The sequence below is a fragment of the Sorex araneus genome, chromosome 2, assembly GCF_027595985.1.
Source record: "Sorex araneus isolate mSorAra2 chromosome 2, mSorAra2.pri, whole genome shotgun sequence".
Taxonomy (NCBI): Eukaryota; Metazoa; Chordata; class Mammalia; order Eulipotyphla; family Soricidae; genus Sorex; species Sorex araneus.
In genome coordinates this window covers 370,811,344-370,825,854 of record NC_073303.1, presented here as the reverse complement: position 1 = coordinate 370,825,854, position 14,511 = coordinate 370,811,344, and positions in this window count along the sequence as shown.

Below are 14,511 nucleotides of genomic sequence, written 5' to 3'. Positions count from 1 at the left end.
AACAGGAACACAAATGTGATGAAAATCAATTGCTAAATTATCTATAAGAACTTTACAGAGATGAGGATGACAGCTGCCAATACCTTAGAGGCCTGGCGGGGTGGGGGGTGGGGTGTCCCAGGAAAATAAACTGAATTAGGAAAAGCCCAAGACACATTATACTCAAAATGACAAAATCCAAAGACAGAGACATAATACTGAATGAAGCAAAATCAAAAAAAGGAGCTGGGGCTGGAGTGATAGCACATGGGTAGGGCGTTTGCCTTGCATGAGGCCAACCCGGGTTCGATTCCCAGTATCCCATATGGTCCCCCGAGCACCGCCAGGAGTGATTCCTGAGTGCAGAGCCAGGAGTGACCCCTGAGCATCGCTGGGTGTGACCCCAATATAAAAATAAAAATAAAAACAAAAAAGGAGCTTACATACAAAGGAAAGCCTGTGAGATGTACCACAGGTCTATCAAATGAGACTCTAGAAGCCAGAAGAATATGGAAGGATAGAGTCCAGTGAAATGAGCACCTCACTAAGGGTACTCTATTCACCTAGATTAACATTCAGAATTGAAGATCCCATACAGAGCTTGGTCAACAGGGAACAGTTTAAGGAATATGCAGCCTTGAATCCAGTTTTTCATGAAGCATTAAAAGCCTCTTTAAATGACAAGAGAAAATCCCCATCATGTGCCATTGAGCATGGCACTTAATAATGGTGCAGATGGTCGTCCTCTACTAGATTAAGACAGGCTAAAACCATCATCATCAAAACTTGACTTTGGGAGCTGGAGCCATAGCACAGCGGGTAGGGCGTTTGCCTTGCACGCGGCCGACCCGGGTTTGATCCCCGCATCCCATATGGTCCCCCAAGCACCTCCAGGAGTAATTCCTGAGCGTAAAGCCAGGAGTAACCCCTGAGTATCGCTGGGTGTGACCCAAAAAGCAAAAAAAAAAAAAACCTTGACTTTGGTTAATTTATTTTCAGATAATTCTACCTGCCATTTAAGTTTTATTGGGCCAAGTAATATGAAGCAAAATTTTTATACCACTGCCAAGGGGCAGTCTGGTGGCTGGGAACACCCTGGGGGTGTGGGTGAGGGAGGGGACAGTGGTAGTGGGATTGGTGTTGGGACTTTACATGACTGCAGCAACTCTTTTATGAACAGTTTTGTAAACCAATGTCTCAATAAACATTCCTAAAAAAACCCTCAAACTAGAGTAGCAAATTCGACTTATATTTGATTATTTATCAAAACCATAATTGGAGATTTTCTTAACTTAAAAAATGATTAACTATGCAAAACAAAAGTTGAGACCTACATATCAGGTATAGTTTCTTTTGGAGACAACGGAATCCAATTAAACCCATCATCCTTACTTATTAATACTATAAGCAGTCCTGAAAGGTTAGCTGGTGGCCAGAAAGCTGTATCAGCCTTGGGGAAGACTGCAGATTCAGGATCTTTCAGCAAAATATATGCGTTTCAAATATCTATCAGTTCACCTATAATTTTTTCTAGCTGTCAGTCCGTTCACTGTCCTTTTAACACCTGGAACAAACAGTGCCAAAGCATCAGGTAGTGAAAAATGTAGGGCTAGCAGGATCATAACAGGTTTTTTTTTCTTTCTAATTATATGTCTTACTTTCCAGCAGTTTGATTTATTTCAGATTCTGAAATTATAAGCTCCTGATTTATAGCATGGGTCCTTCCTTATGCCTCATAATAAAAACCTTAACGTAGTTATATGTTCTTGATCATAGTGGCTACTCTGAGTGATTGGAGCGCACGTCCTTTGCTGCAATATCATGACTGTGAATATAGGTGTGGGGGGAAAGCTCCAGGCTGGATATCCTTGACTTTTGTATCCTCACCTTCATGATATGGCACATAACCAATCACTTAGGCATGGAGTAAATGTATAGATTTGCGCATATAAATAATGCAGATCTAAGGCCTGAAAGCAATTTGTTAAAGCATATGATTGAAAGGGCAGCCTTGTGGGATGATGATATTTATGCTGTCTTTCTGGTCATTGTGAACAACCCAGAAGAGTATAGCAAGTTTATATTTAATGCATGGTGCGCATTAATTTTATTTTAATTTTTAAATTATTTTTCACTCTTTTTTTCTGAGAGGAATTCCAAAATATCTAAAATTTAGTTCTCTCTCTTTTTATAAAATTTTATTTATTTATTTATTTATTTTTAATTTTTTACTAGTGAATCACCATGAGGTACAGTTACAGACTTACAAACTTTCACTCTTGCCTTTTAGTCACACAATAGTGGGTACCCATCCTCCACCAGTGCCCATTCTCCACCACCAACGGTCTCAGCATCCCTCCCACTACCTCCTGCCTCTGTGGCAGGGCATTCCCTTTATCTCTCTCTCTCTCCTTTTGGGTGTTGTGTTTGCAATGGGGGTATTAAGTCTTTTTTAAATTGAATCACCTTGAGATACACAGTTACAGAACTGTTCATGATCAGGTTTGAGTCATACAATGTTCCAACACCCATCCCTCCACCAGTGCACATTTCCCACCACCAATGTCCTGAGTTTCCCCACACACACACACCTACCAGTCTGTCTCTATGGCAGGCACTTTCCTTTCCTTTCCTTTCCTTTCCTTCTCTCTCTTCTCTCTCTTGCTCTTTCTCTCTGTTCCCTGTCCTCTTTCTTTCTCTTTGTCTCTCTCTTTCTCTTCTTTTAAGGCATTATGGTTTGTAATACAGATACTGAGAATATTACCTTTAATTACATAAGCCATTCTTGCTTATAAACATTCTATATGCCAGTATAAATGTGTGTGTGTTTACGTGTGTGTGTGTGCATGCACGTATCCATGTGTTTCTTTGTAGAATCTTAGCCTCTAATGAAATGATTTTCTTCCCACTGATAGAAAGAAACTTGGCTAATTCATATCAAATTTCTTTCTTCATGTAAGAGCAGTGGAAGTTGCAGAGAAAAATAAGAGTGAAGAAGACAAGGAAAATGGATCACTTCACTAAAAACACTGTTATTGTCAATAAACAGTAAAACTGACACCGTGTCGAATCTCTGCTAGAAACCCATTCTGTTTACTACTGGACAGATTCTTTGGTAAAGAGAATTCTCTGAAGGTTTTTGTGTCCAGTGAATGATCACTTATTTGTAGATCAATTATTTTTTTTTCCTCTTTGCATGTTTGTCTAAATGGTAGCATGGCTTGTTAGAGATTATTTATTTCCTCGGTATAGTTAATCTCCACACCAATCTATAGTTATCTGGGCTAGATTGAAATAGCAAGTCTAAAACAAAACTGTAGAAAAGAAATACTCTATCTCAAAGGTCATCCATCTCTTTCACATCCCCAGTCACTTCCTGGGATTTTCTGGTGTTCTGTTACTTCCTCACTTAATTTGTGCCAAGCTCTGTCTGCCTGTTGAAGAAGTGTGCTTACTCGGGTACGAAGCTCGCTAACCTGGAAGTAGATACATTTCTTGGGTCTATAGGGCCTTTTCTCCCATTTCTTCTCATCCTTTCTTTTTCCTTTGCTAATTTTTTTTATTAAATCAGTTGCTAATAACTGGTAATAGAGACAATTCAAAGAAAAATCTAGATTATTGACTCCAGCTGAAAAGTCTACTTTGCCTGTCCTTCGTGCTTTAACATGCAAATATACTTCTTTACCTGGGACCACCCAGTTGGGGAAGTAAGGCAGCTTCCCCTTTAGAGTGGGGCCTGTGTCCCCTCAGCAGTAAGTTCTCATCTGCCTGATTCGCTACTCATTTCTGTTACCTGCTGGCCTCCATAGGTAGTTGGGGTTTCGACACTTGTTTTAAGTAGTTCTTGTTTTTCATACTAAATCACTGACTCCATAATTCTTAGAAAAACGCATTGAGAATCACACATCACAACCCAGCTTGTTTGTCTTGCATTTGTGTGTCTGTGTGTGACCCAAATTTCTGCAACAAAATCTCCAATTTTCTGGCTTCCTGATTGCTTTAATATGCAAATATACTTACTTAGGCTGTATTCTAGCTTGACAAGAATGAATTCAAATTCAAATATTTGAATGGTTTCCGGGAATTCAGAAAAGTGATGTAGGCAGGGGCGGTCCTACTGAGAAGCATTGGTGTTCTCTGTCCCCTCCTTCTTAGCCCTAAGAAGCCCTGAGCTCTAAGCTTCCAATCGTGAATGCTCTGTCTTTCTCCTGCAACTTCCCATTACCTTTTTTTTTTTCTCAAAATCTAGACTTAGTCGTCTGCCATTTGGACTGGAAAGTGAATAGTGTCATACTAGCACTTCATTATGGCAACTCACCAAGCTTGCCATTGGTGATTAATTAGGGAAATGAACAGGAATATCTTACAACTAGATTTCTGGATGTCTAATCCACTTGAATCCAGACTCTTAAATATCAACTGATTTACTGTGCTAGAGACACTCAACTAAATTCTTTTCTTCCATCTCAACACACTTCTGAAAGTTTTTAACATTACAGAATCTGGAGATAAAGATAAGCACACTTTTTTAATACATATAATTCAATATAGAGAATATAGGCAGAGCTAATTGTTTATCCATAAAAATAAAATGGAATGAAATCAGCTCAAAGCACACATAAAAAAATAAATAGCAGTTATAGAGTACACTCATAAAACTTTTATAAAGTTATATAGGAGAACTTATGACCATAATGCAGATTAAAGTCACAGAAAGTGTTTATCTTAATGGAAAACATTAACAAAATGCACTTTAAAATAAGTAAATTTTATTTTTAATAACAACATACGGAGTCAAAAAATAAATAAATAATGCTACAATGAGGACCCAAAGCAATAGTTCAGTGAGCAGGAATCTTGCCTCCTGGGTTTGATCGCCAACATCGTCCATGAGTCCCTGGGCCCTTCCAGGAGTGATCCCTGAGCACAGAGCCAGGAGTCAGCCCTGATCATAGTGGGGTGTGGCCCAAATACAAACAAAAATAATATATATTTATATAAGACTGAAATATTTATATAAGACTAATATAAATGTAACAAGTATAAGACTTTCATATATTCATACATAATATGAAACAAAATCTTTGTAAAGAAAATGGAAAAATAATTACTTTCTAAATGTTTTACATAAATAAATATGAATAGTTATGAACATTTTAAGTGGCTAATAACTTTCAAAGGAACTAGGGAAATATAAAATACCACAAAGACATGAAACCATTGGGTATAGGGTTGCTATATTAGCAAAGACAATTAATTGTCAGGTACCTGCAAAATTTGAATTTCATATGAATTGTGAATATTTTTATGTAAATAAATACTATTTTATACATGTTTGAATCACATAGGTATTCTTGTTTTTAACCAAAAGTTCAAATGCCATGTGCATTCTGCCTAATCACAAACCCATGAAATGTCTGATAGCACAAACTCCAGAGTATATCGTCTCTATAGTCTTTTAGTGTATAGGTAACAGTAAAAATCCACGCATTCACTTTAGAAACAAAATTTGATATTACCTACAACTTTAAGTAAAACTTCCTCTGTGCCCTAACTACCCAAATATAAAACACAGTAATACTTTATAGTCATAAAAATTAAGAACATCGATTAACATTGGCTAAGAGGGAACTCTAATCATTTTATGTGCTTGCGTATTTAATAATTAATAGAGCTTAAAGACACTCTACCAAAAAGAAAAGCAAAGATGGTGCTTTCTTTCTGCAAACTTCATCTCAAACCTCCTCCGTCCCAATAAGCCAGAGTCAAACAGCCTATTAAGGTATTTGTCAAGAACAGATACCTATTCCTGTTCAATATTATCTGGTATAAAATAAAATATAAAATATACTAAACTAAACCTAGAGTAACAAGGGACCAGAGTAATAGTACAGCAGTAGGGCGTTTGCCTTCACGGGCCGACCTGGGCTCAATCCCTGGCATCCCATATAGTCCCCCGAGCACTGTCAAGTCTAATTCCTGAGTGCAGAGTCAGAAGTAACACCTGAACATCACTGGGTATGACGCCCTCCCCCACCTCACCCCCAAAAGCCTAGAGTGACAAGGAATTCCAGATTGAAATGAATAGATAGTTATTTTTTAATCAAAAAAGGGGACCATTAACAATAACAAGAGTATCTTTGAAAAGGGCTGGAGCAATATCGCAGTGGGTAGGGCATTTGCCTTGCATGCAGCCGGCCCAGGTTCAATTCCTCCGCCCCTCTCAGAGAGCCCGGCAAGCTACCGAGAGTATCCTGCCCGCATGGCAGAGCCTGGCAAGCTACCTGTGGCGTATTCAATATGCCAAAAACAGTAACAAGTCTCACACTCACAATGGAGACGTTACTGGTGCCCACTCAGGCAAATCGATGAGCAACGGGATGACAGTGCTACAGTGATCTTTGAGAAAGCGAGTATTGGCCACAGATCACAAACCTTAAAAAGCTGCTGACCCAGTTTTGGTCTCTGCATTGTCAAGGGGCGATGGACAAACTAAGATCATTACAGGAGGTCAATAGACGATTGGGTTAAGCAGCAGAAGATAAACTTCTGGAGAACCTCGTTGTTTATGTCTTTCTTACAAATAGGGGTAACCTCTGGGCCCTGATCCCTGAAGCCCCCTCCCTTTCCCCAGCTGTGCGTGACTCCAGTGGCTGTGCTCTGGGCAACCAGCGGACATGTCCAGAGGGAAGACCCCCGTGACACCCAGAGGGAGAGAAGCAAGAGGAGAAATAACTCTCCATTTTCCTAAAGTAGGCTCCCAAGAGCACTGCTATTGATTGTTTTTTCACATCACCACCCAGAAGAGCGCAGCTGGAATGCAGCTGGATACACAGTAGTTTTTCCTGCCCTTGAACTTCCATAGGAGGCTGAAACCTTAAGCAGCAACCGGTTTGCTTGAAACCTGAGGGCCGGCAGCTACTGCTTCTTTTTCAGGCTGAGGAGACAGATCACTGGACAGATCCTCTCGGGCAAGGAGACAGCAGCCCATGGTACTTGCTATAGATGTTCTAGCAAAATCCACCTGGTGCGTTCAATGTTAAAATACAATCCCACCATTCGTGGCTGATTTTCACACAGCCCACCTCAAAAGCCCAGTGTATGAATCTGAGTCTCAGCTCCTGGCCTTCCAGAGAGGAAATAAGTCTGTTTCCCTCCTGAGTATCCCACAGCTGAGACACTGGAACCCTCCTGCTCAGTTTTCAAGAGCGCAAGGAAATAATTGCTGGGAAAAGGTTCCACTGCCAGCACTGGTATGTGGCTTAAGGAAATGCTCCTCATCACGACAGGGTTAGACCAAGGGGCTTCTGAGATCTCAAAATATAAAGTGATTCGAATCCCTGTGCTACCAAGGCCCCTTCTGTCCTCGTGCAGTTATGCAGTAAGATGAAACTCACTCATTTTTGGTGGCACACAGCGGCCTCAGATTTCTTGCCCCTTCTCAGCCGTGGAGAAGGCCACTGCTGACAGAGTTTTCATGCAGAGAGATGGTGATTATTCCACAGCAACCTCGAAGTAGCACCAGCAGTTCTGAGAGAAGATGTCACCATGTACCTTCTTCCTGTCAGAGGGCAGGCAGGCTGGGAGGCTTTCAGATGAGAGACACTTTCCTGAGGCACACACAGTCCTTGTCCCTTTACTCTTTCCTCGGTCCCCTCATGGGAGAAGGTGAGATTGCCTCTCCCCAGACTACAGTTCAGCATCCCTCACCATGAAGGGTGAGCCAGAGAGTGTCGTGGCCCCCAGCAAGGGAAAGTAGAGACAGGTGGAGACAGGTCAAGGTGGAAGGCCTGACTGGAGTAGCTGCCTCAGCTACTTCCTGGTCAAGGAGCTTTCAGAAAGACTCTGAGAAGGAAGAACCTCATAGTACAACTAGAACATCACAAAACGAGACTCATCTAGACCCTACCGTGCCTCAGGCTAGAAACGTTTCCTCAGCATCTACTGTGTGGCCACATTTGGGCAAAATCTCAAGTTCTTCTCCTCATGCTTCACTTTCTCTGCTGAGGGCTGTTATCCTGAGCCTCCAAACATGATGGCAAAACAAGAAACAATTGTTACTACAATGCATGATTCCATCACCAATGACCAAGAGAGGTCAGAGATGAGAGTCTTTGTAGCTTTTCTGCAGGGGACTGTGTCTCCCTCAGGTCTCTGTGTGGAGTAGGTGTGGGACTCCTTATATCAGCAGGAAGTGCTAGCAGGCCACGAGCATAAGACTCATGCCCAGCTAGCTGGGCAATCACTTATACCAGGAGATTTTTCTAGGACTCTACCCCAGATGAGAGAATCTTCCTCACACAGGAGAACCTCTTTCTTCCAGTTTAGGAGGCTTTAGAGCAGGGCTGGCCTCAGGATTCCGTAGAGAGAATGAGTTCTGTCTTCTTCCTTTCCTTGAGGTATAACCCTCCGAGCCAGTTCCACACTTTGGCTACCTTAACATCTGTGCACCTGAACAGCCAGAGAACCCGGTCTTCAAACACTTGGTCCTTCTGGGCTAATTAGCCTCATGGTCCGGAAGGTGAGAGTAGCAACCCAGCCCTTCTGTCATCGCAAAGCCATCAAACAAACAGATGGAAATCAGCAGAGCCAGGAAGCAAATACCCGGCTTTTCGGAATTAAATTGAGAATCTTCCTTGACATCTGAGGTTTGATGTCTTTCAGCAGAGATGACAGCCCTGAAATGCTCTCCCAGTGCCAGCGGAATATAAAAACGAGTCAGGGCATCATTTACATATCACACAGACATCTCAGGCTGGCAAGCGGGTTGCTTAATACAGAAAATACAAACAAAGCAGGGCTTAGGGGAGCTGGCCTTGGGACAGGACTGACTGTTGATACCGTTAAGTGCTAGCTGGTTAATTAAGCTGTATTGTGCCTTGGAAGGGTTAAGGGAAGGAGCAGAGTGGTAAAGAGCTGTTTTCCTTCTCACTGTACTCCACTTATCACCTCTCGCCATGAGACAATGCTCTGAGCAACCAGCAGCAATGATTGTGCAAATTATTTTCTTTCAAACACTGAAGTGGTGTTGAGTTGAGGGGAGGAGGTGGAAAGAATAGAAACAAGATCAAATACACACACTGATGTTGTGATGCAAGAAAAAACAACTCTAACAACTACCTAAAACTGCAAGTTAGGCTTCTCCAATAATAGCATGCTTTTCACTCAAAAGTCTCCTTGTTTCCAAAATTCATTCTATTTATTTTTCTTTTCTACACTTTATTAGTTGATCTTTTGTTTCATCTTTCATAGATTCTAGTAGCAATCACTATACTTAGTTTAGCATAAGGTGTGACAGACAGTAGCTACTCAATAAATATTTACTAAATAAAATGTTAATTAAGTCCACACAACATAATTGGGCTTTAAAAGTGATATTCACTATTTATAAACAAAAGAATAAACCATAAAGTTCTGAGAAAATCTTTTTGTAATTAGAATAATATACAGTTAAAGCATTTAAACAGATGGCCTTTTATTTGCAGGAGGAAGAAAAGGGAATGGAGAAAGGAAAGAAGGAAGAAGAGAAAGAAGGAAGGATGCAATTTGTGATACAGCTTATATGAAGCTGAAGATGCAAAAGAACTGTGAATTATATCTCAAAAGAGAATTCTGGGCAAGGGATTAAAAGGCATCCAATTATAAGTGATAGTTGAATCCATAAGATGAGTACACCAAGTAAAAATGGTGAGAAGAGACAAAAATGAAGTGAGGAGAGGGTCAATGACAAAACCTTGGGTAATAAGTGACATTAAAATATTAGGCTGATCAGAAAGAGTCAGAGAAAAAGTGAACAGAAGCCAGGGACAAGGGATAGGGAAGGTAGACCCACAGATATCAGGAGGAAAAGCAAATATAAGATGCTGGTGATGAATCGTGTCATGAGCTAGGAAGATTTAGATCATGCCTTTCAAGAGTTTCAGAGTGAAAGGAACCAGTCTTGAAACCCCAACTTGCACAAGGCATGAAGGCTACGTACTAGTGCCCCTAACCAAAAGCCCATGCCCTGAAATACAGGGAGGCACAGAAAATCTCTCAAGGGTTAAAATGTTTAACCTGCATTGCATCCCTAGAAAGCTCATGTGCAAAGTTATCCTCCACTATTTTTAATTGTTGTTGATATAAAGAGGTCCAAGTGGTGACATTGCACTTTGTCATTAGGTTATTGTTATCTGTGCATCTTTCCGGAGTAGACTGAGAAGGATAAGGTAGACACTGACTGGTGGGAGGAGAGAACTTGGGTAGACCAGGTAAGACTGTCACTGTGTTTATCAAAGTTGGGCAGTGTGAGCTGGAGTGATAGTATAGTGGGTAGGGCCTTGTACTCAGCTGACCAGGGCTCAATTCCTGGCACCCAACATGGTCCTCCAGACACTGCTAGGAGTAATTCCTTAGTGCAGAGCCAGAGGTAATCTCTGAGCACCAGAGAGTGGCCCCCCGAAAAGAAGGTGGTTCAATGTTTGATAACGTCATGTGATTCAACTTAATAGGAGATGAATAGATGTGAAGATATTAAATATGCATTTTTAACAAAAGACTAGAGATAGATTGGTAGTAACTAGTGGAAGATTTTATGACTGGAAAGATGGTTTCTATTTTGTTTGAAGGAAAAAGTTGAACATATTTAGAAATGAACGAACAGTGCAAAGAAAGAGGAAATAATTACACAAAGGGATATTTTTCACACACACACACAAAAGAAGTTCCAAGCAAATAGAACAGTTCACATGAGCACAGACTTTCTAATAATCTAGCCATTAACACTGAAAAAAAGTATTGAGGTTGTTAATTTTTTATCTTTTCCCTCTTAAACATAACAGCCCCTACCTCAGAGTATTCTTCTATTAAGAACATTTAAGAATAGTACCTGGCATGAAGAATCTTCCTACATAATAATGCATTGCTCCTGTGTTTACTGTTATTTCATATTCAAGTGATCAAGACACAGAAGATATTACTCTTACAATCCAGGAACTCAATAAAGGAGATTTTTATTTTTGGTTTTGGGGCCCCATCCAGTGGTGTTTGGGCTTACACCTGGCTCTGTGCTCAGGGATCATTCCTCTTCCCCGTGGGTTCATGGGACCATATGGGGTGCCAGAGATCAAACATGGGTTGACTACATGCATGACAAAGGCCATACCTGCAAGAAAAAATACAATTTTTTTTTTCATTCTGTGAACCAGCAATAGAATCAAAGTATAAACTGGAATTCTACCACCTTTGAATATGAAAAGCTCTAAGTAGTCAAAAAAGCTTAGTGGAATGAAAATGTAAAAAAAAAATATTATTTCCCTAGAGATGGCAAAGAATTTTCCAGACACTTGACCACGGTTGAAAAGAAGTTTATTTTCTAACCGTTTGGAAGCCAGAAGTTCTAGATTGAGGTGTCAGTAGAACTGTACCTCTACCAAAAGCAAAAAGAGATCTTTTGTTGTGGAGGTGTCCGCTCACTGACAATATCAATAGGCTGTTATCCAAGAAGCAGGTTCTGTTTTTCAACCCATACAAGAAAGAATTCAAGCATGAGTCAGAGGAAACAAATTGGAGAGATCTCTTAGGAAAGAGTGAGCACTTAAGAATCGGAGTATAGACTACTCAATCTCAGGACTGTTGGCAGACGGTTTACTGAAGTGAATGGTCTGCATCCAATGGGACGGAGTATAGGACAATTCTAAGACAGTGGTACATTTCCAACATAAATTTCCAGATTCAGTGTAGAAATAGATAAAAAAGGGGGGGTTGGGGGAGATATTCAGAATATTTTAAAGAATAGGGTAGATTTAAGGGTTATTTTCTGAAGTCAAGATGTCACTCAGATTCTAACCATATTGAGTCATTTCCCAGTGTCACCATAGTCATCACACTGGTGAAGCGATGAGTGTTGGAACATTGCATGACTGAAATCCAATCATGAACAATTTTGTAACTGTGTATCACGTGTTGGTTCAATTAAAAAATTAAATAAAAATAAAAATATTTCACAGTAAAAGGAAAAATGTATTACAATGAGTATGTAATTAAGCTGGGGGGAAATCAAAAGGTCGTTATAACTTCTATCTTGAACTTTCTGGGTTCTAACAGATTTCAAACTCCAAAGAATCTGAGATCTCATTGTTCTCACTTTATGAAGTGTTAAACATTTGCAACACATGAACTTCTTTGGTTACAAGTTTCCATGACAAATTTCCCAGCATTTAGCTTGCTCAGTAAGAGAGACAAGATCAAAGACAGAACTGATCAAAGATACAAGTAGCTATGATGGTGACATGTTAGGCCGTATAAAATAGTTAACTAACTTAAAGATGTTTGCTAAGGAAATAACAGAACGTTGTCATTTTTTAAGTTTTTTGGAGTCCTTCACAAAGGACCATTTCCCAATGACTCCTTCTCCGTCTAGGTCAGCTGTTACCGTATTTATACTGGCCATCCCCCTGTTTCTTGCTTCTTCCTCCCTCTAGTGGCTCCAGTTGATTTTCCAGGAGTGATAGCACAGTGGATAGGATGTTTGCCTTGCATGCAGCCAACCCAGGTTCGATTCCTCCATCCCTCTCGGAGAGCCTGGCAAGTGACTGAGAGTATCCTGCCTGCATGGCAGAGCCTGGCAAGATACCCGGGGCATATTCTATATGCCAAAAGCAGTAACAACAAGTCCCACAATGGAGACATTACTGGTGCCCACTTGAGCAAATCGATGAGCAATGAGACAAGAGTGCTAGAGTGCTACAGTAGCCTCCCAACTCCAGTCTCTCCATGGCTCCCCATGGCCTTCACTGCCATGTCTGTTTCCTCCAATTTGGGAAGACTGTCGTTTTGGAATTTAGAGCCAATTCCAATCATAGAGAATGATTTCATCTCAAGGAATTCATCATAGGATTGGAAACATAGCATTGAAGGTAGGGTGCTAGCCTTGTAAGGGACAACCCGAGTTCCATTCCCAGCACGCTTTCTGACCTCCCGAGCACTGTCAGGACTAATCACTGGGAACAGTGCAAGAAGGAAGCACTGAGTACTACCAGGTGTGTGATGCCCCCCAAAAGAATCAAGAAAGAAAGGAAAGAAAAAAGAAAGGACAAAGGAAGGAAGGAAGGAAGGAAGGAAGGAAGGAAGGAAGGAAGGAAGGAAGGAAGGAAGGAAGGAAGGAAGGAAGGAAGGAAGGAAGGAGAGAAGGAGGGAAGGAGGGAAGGAAGGAATGAAGGGAGGGAGGAGGGGAGGGAGGAAAAAAAAATAGTTCACCCTATTTACACCTGCAGAGGCTTCCTTGCAAATGAGTCCACATTCGGTTTCAAGCATAGCATTGTGAACATATTCTTTAAGACAGTCACCATTTAATACATAATGTCAAATATATTTTAACCATTTTCACTTGCTTTGTATTACCACAATGAGAGGGAAGTACAAATTTTGCTTATTCCAAGAGAAATGAACTAAACAAAATTACTCTGATTTTGAAAATCTTGCACAATACTAATTCTGCACAAAGCCTATTAAGATTCATTACACCTTTTAATAAGTGGTGTTGAATAAAGAAATTTTGAAATAAGTGATATGTTCATATATACTTTGGAGACAGGCTTCATATTTATGGCTGTTCAGAATAGCTAAGTCCTTTGGTTTTATTCAGTTCTACTATAGATGGTACCACAACCTTGAGGGCAAATTACATTAAATTTTCACCAAAAAAATACCTACTTGAAAATGTAAAATCATGAGATTTTATAGCATTTAATATAAGCATATTATCTAAATATTGTTTTTTTAAATTTTACTACCTATGACCTTTTACACTGAAAATAAGAAATTATACAGCTTTATTTGTATTTTTAATTCTTTAGAATGGACAACAGATTTCTATTGCTACCATTGTGTCCATAACAATTATGAATATTATGTATTATCATGGCTTTTCAAAGATTAGAACGATAGTACTCACACAGACCTAGAAAACTGAGAATGGACACCATAATATATTTGTTTTAATATTCCTTACAAGCAGGATGCTGACTCTCCATTCTCAATTTTCTAGTCATTAAGTTAACTTTAAGTTGTCACCCTCAGGGAGGGGCCAAAATTTGTAGCACTTTAAACTTCCAGCCATGAGATCTGTGATGCAGTTATGATACTATTGCTTCTGCATATCAATGTGTTATGCATTGCAGGCTATTCATCTCTCACAGATAAAATCTCAGAGAGAAGTGGGAGAGACAACTCTAATATCCCTGTGGCTTTTACACCCTAAGCCTCTCAACCAGCTATCATCCACAGGGGTGTCTGAGTTATCTTTCCTATCAGGAAACTGCAGCTCAGCCTCCCTCTGTCTTCAGACTTTTTCTGTGACATGTGATGAACATGTACAGGGTAAGTGATGGTGAACACGATTACAACCGAGAAGGCTTATGCAGAAAGAAGCTAATTGCTCTACGTGAAAATAGATCAGTTATCTTGTTAGCACCCAGAGCCGATGCAGATGACCAACAGATTCAAATTTTTGCACACAGGGAAGATGCATGCTGAAATACATAACATCTGTAA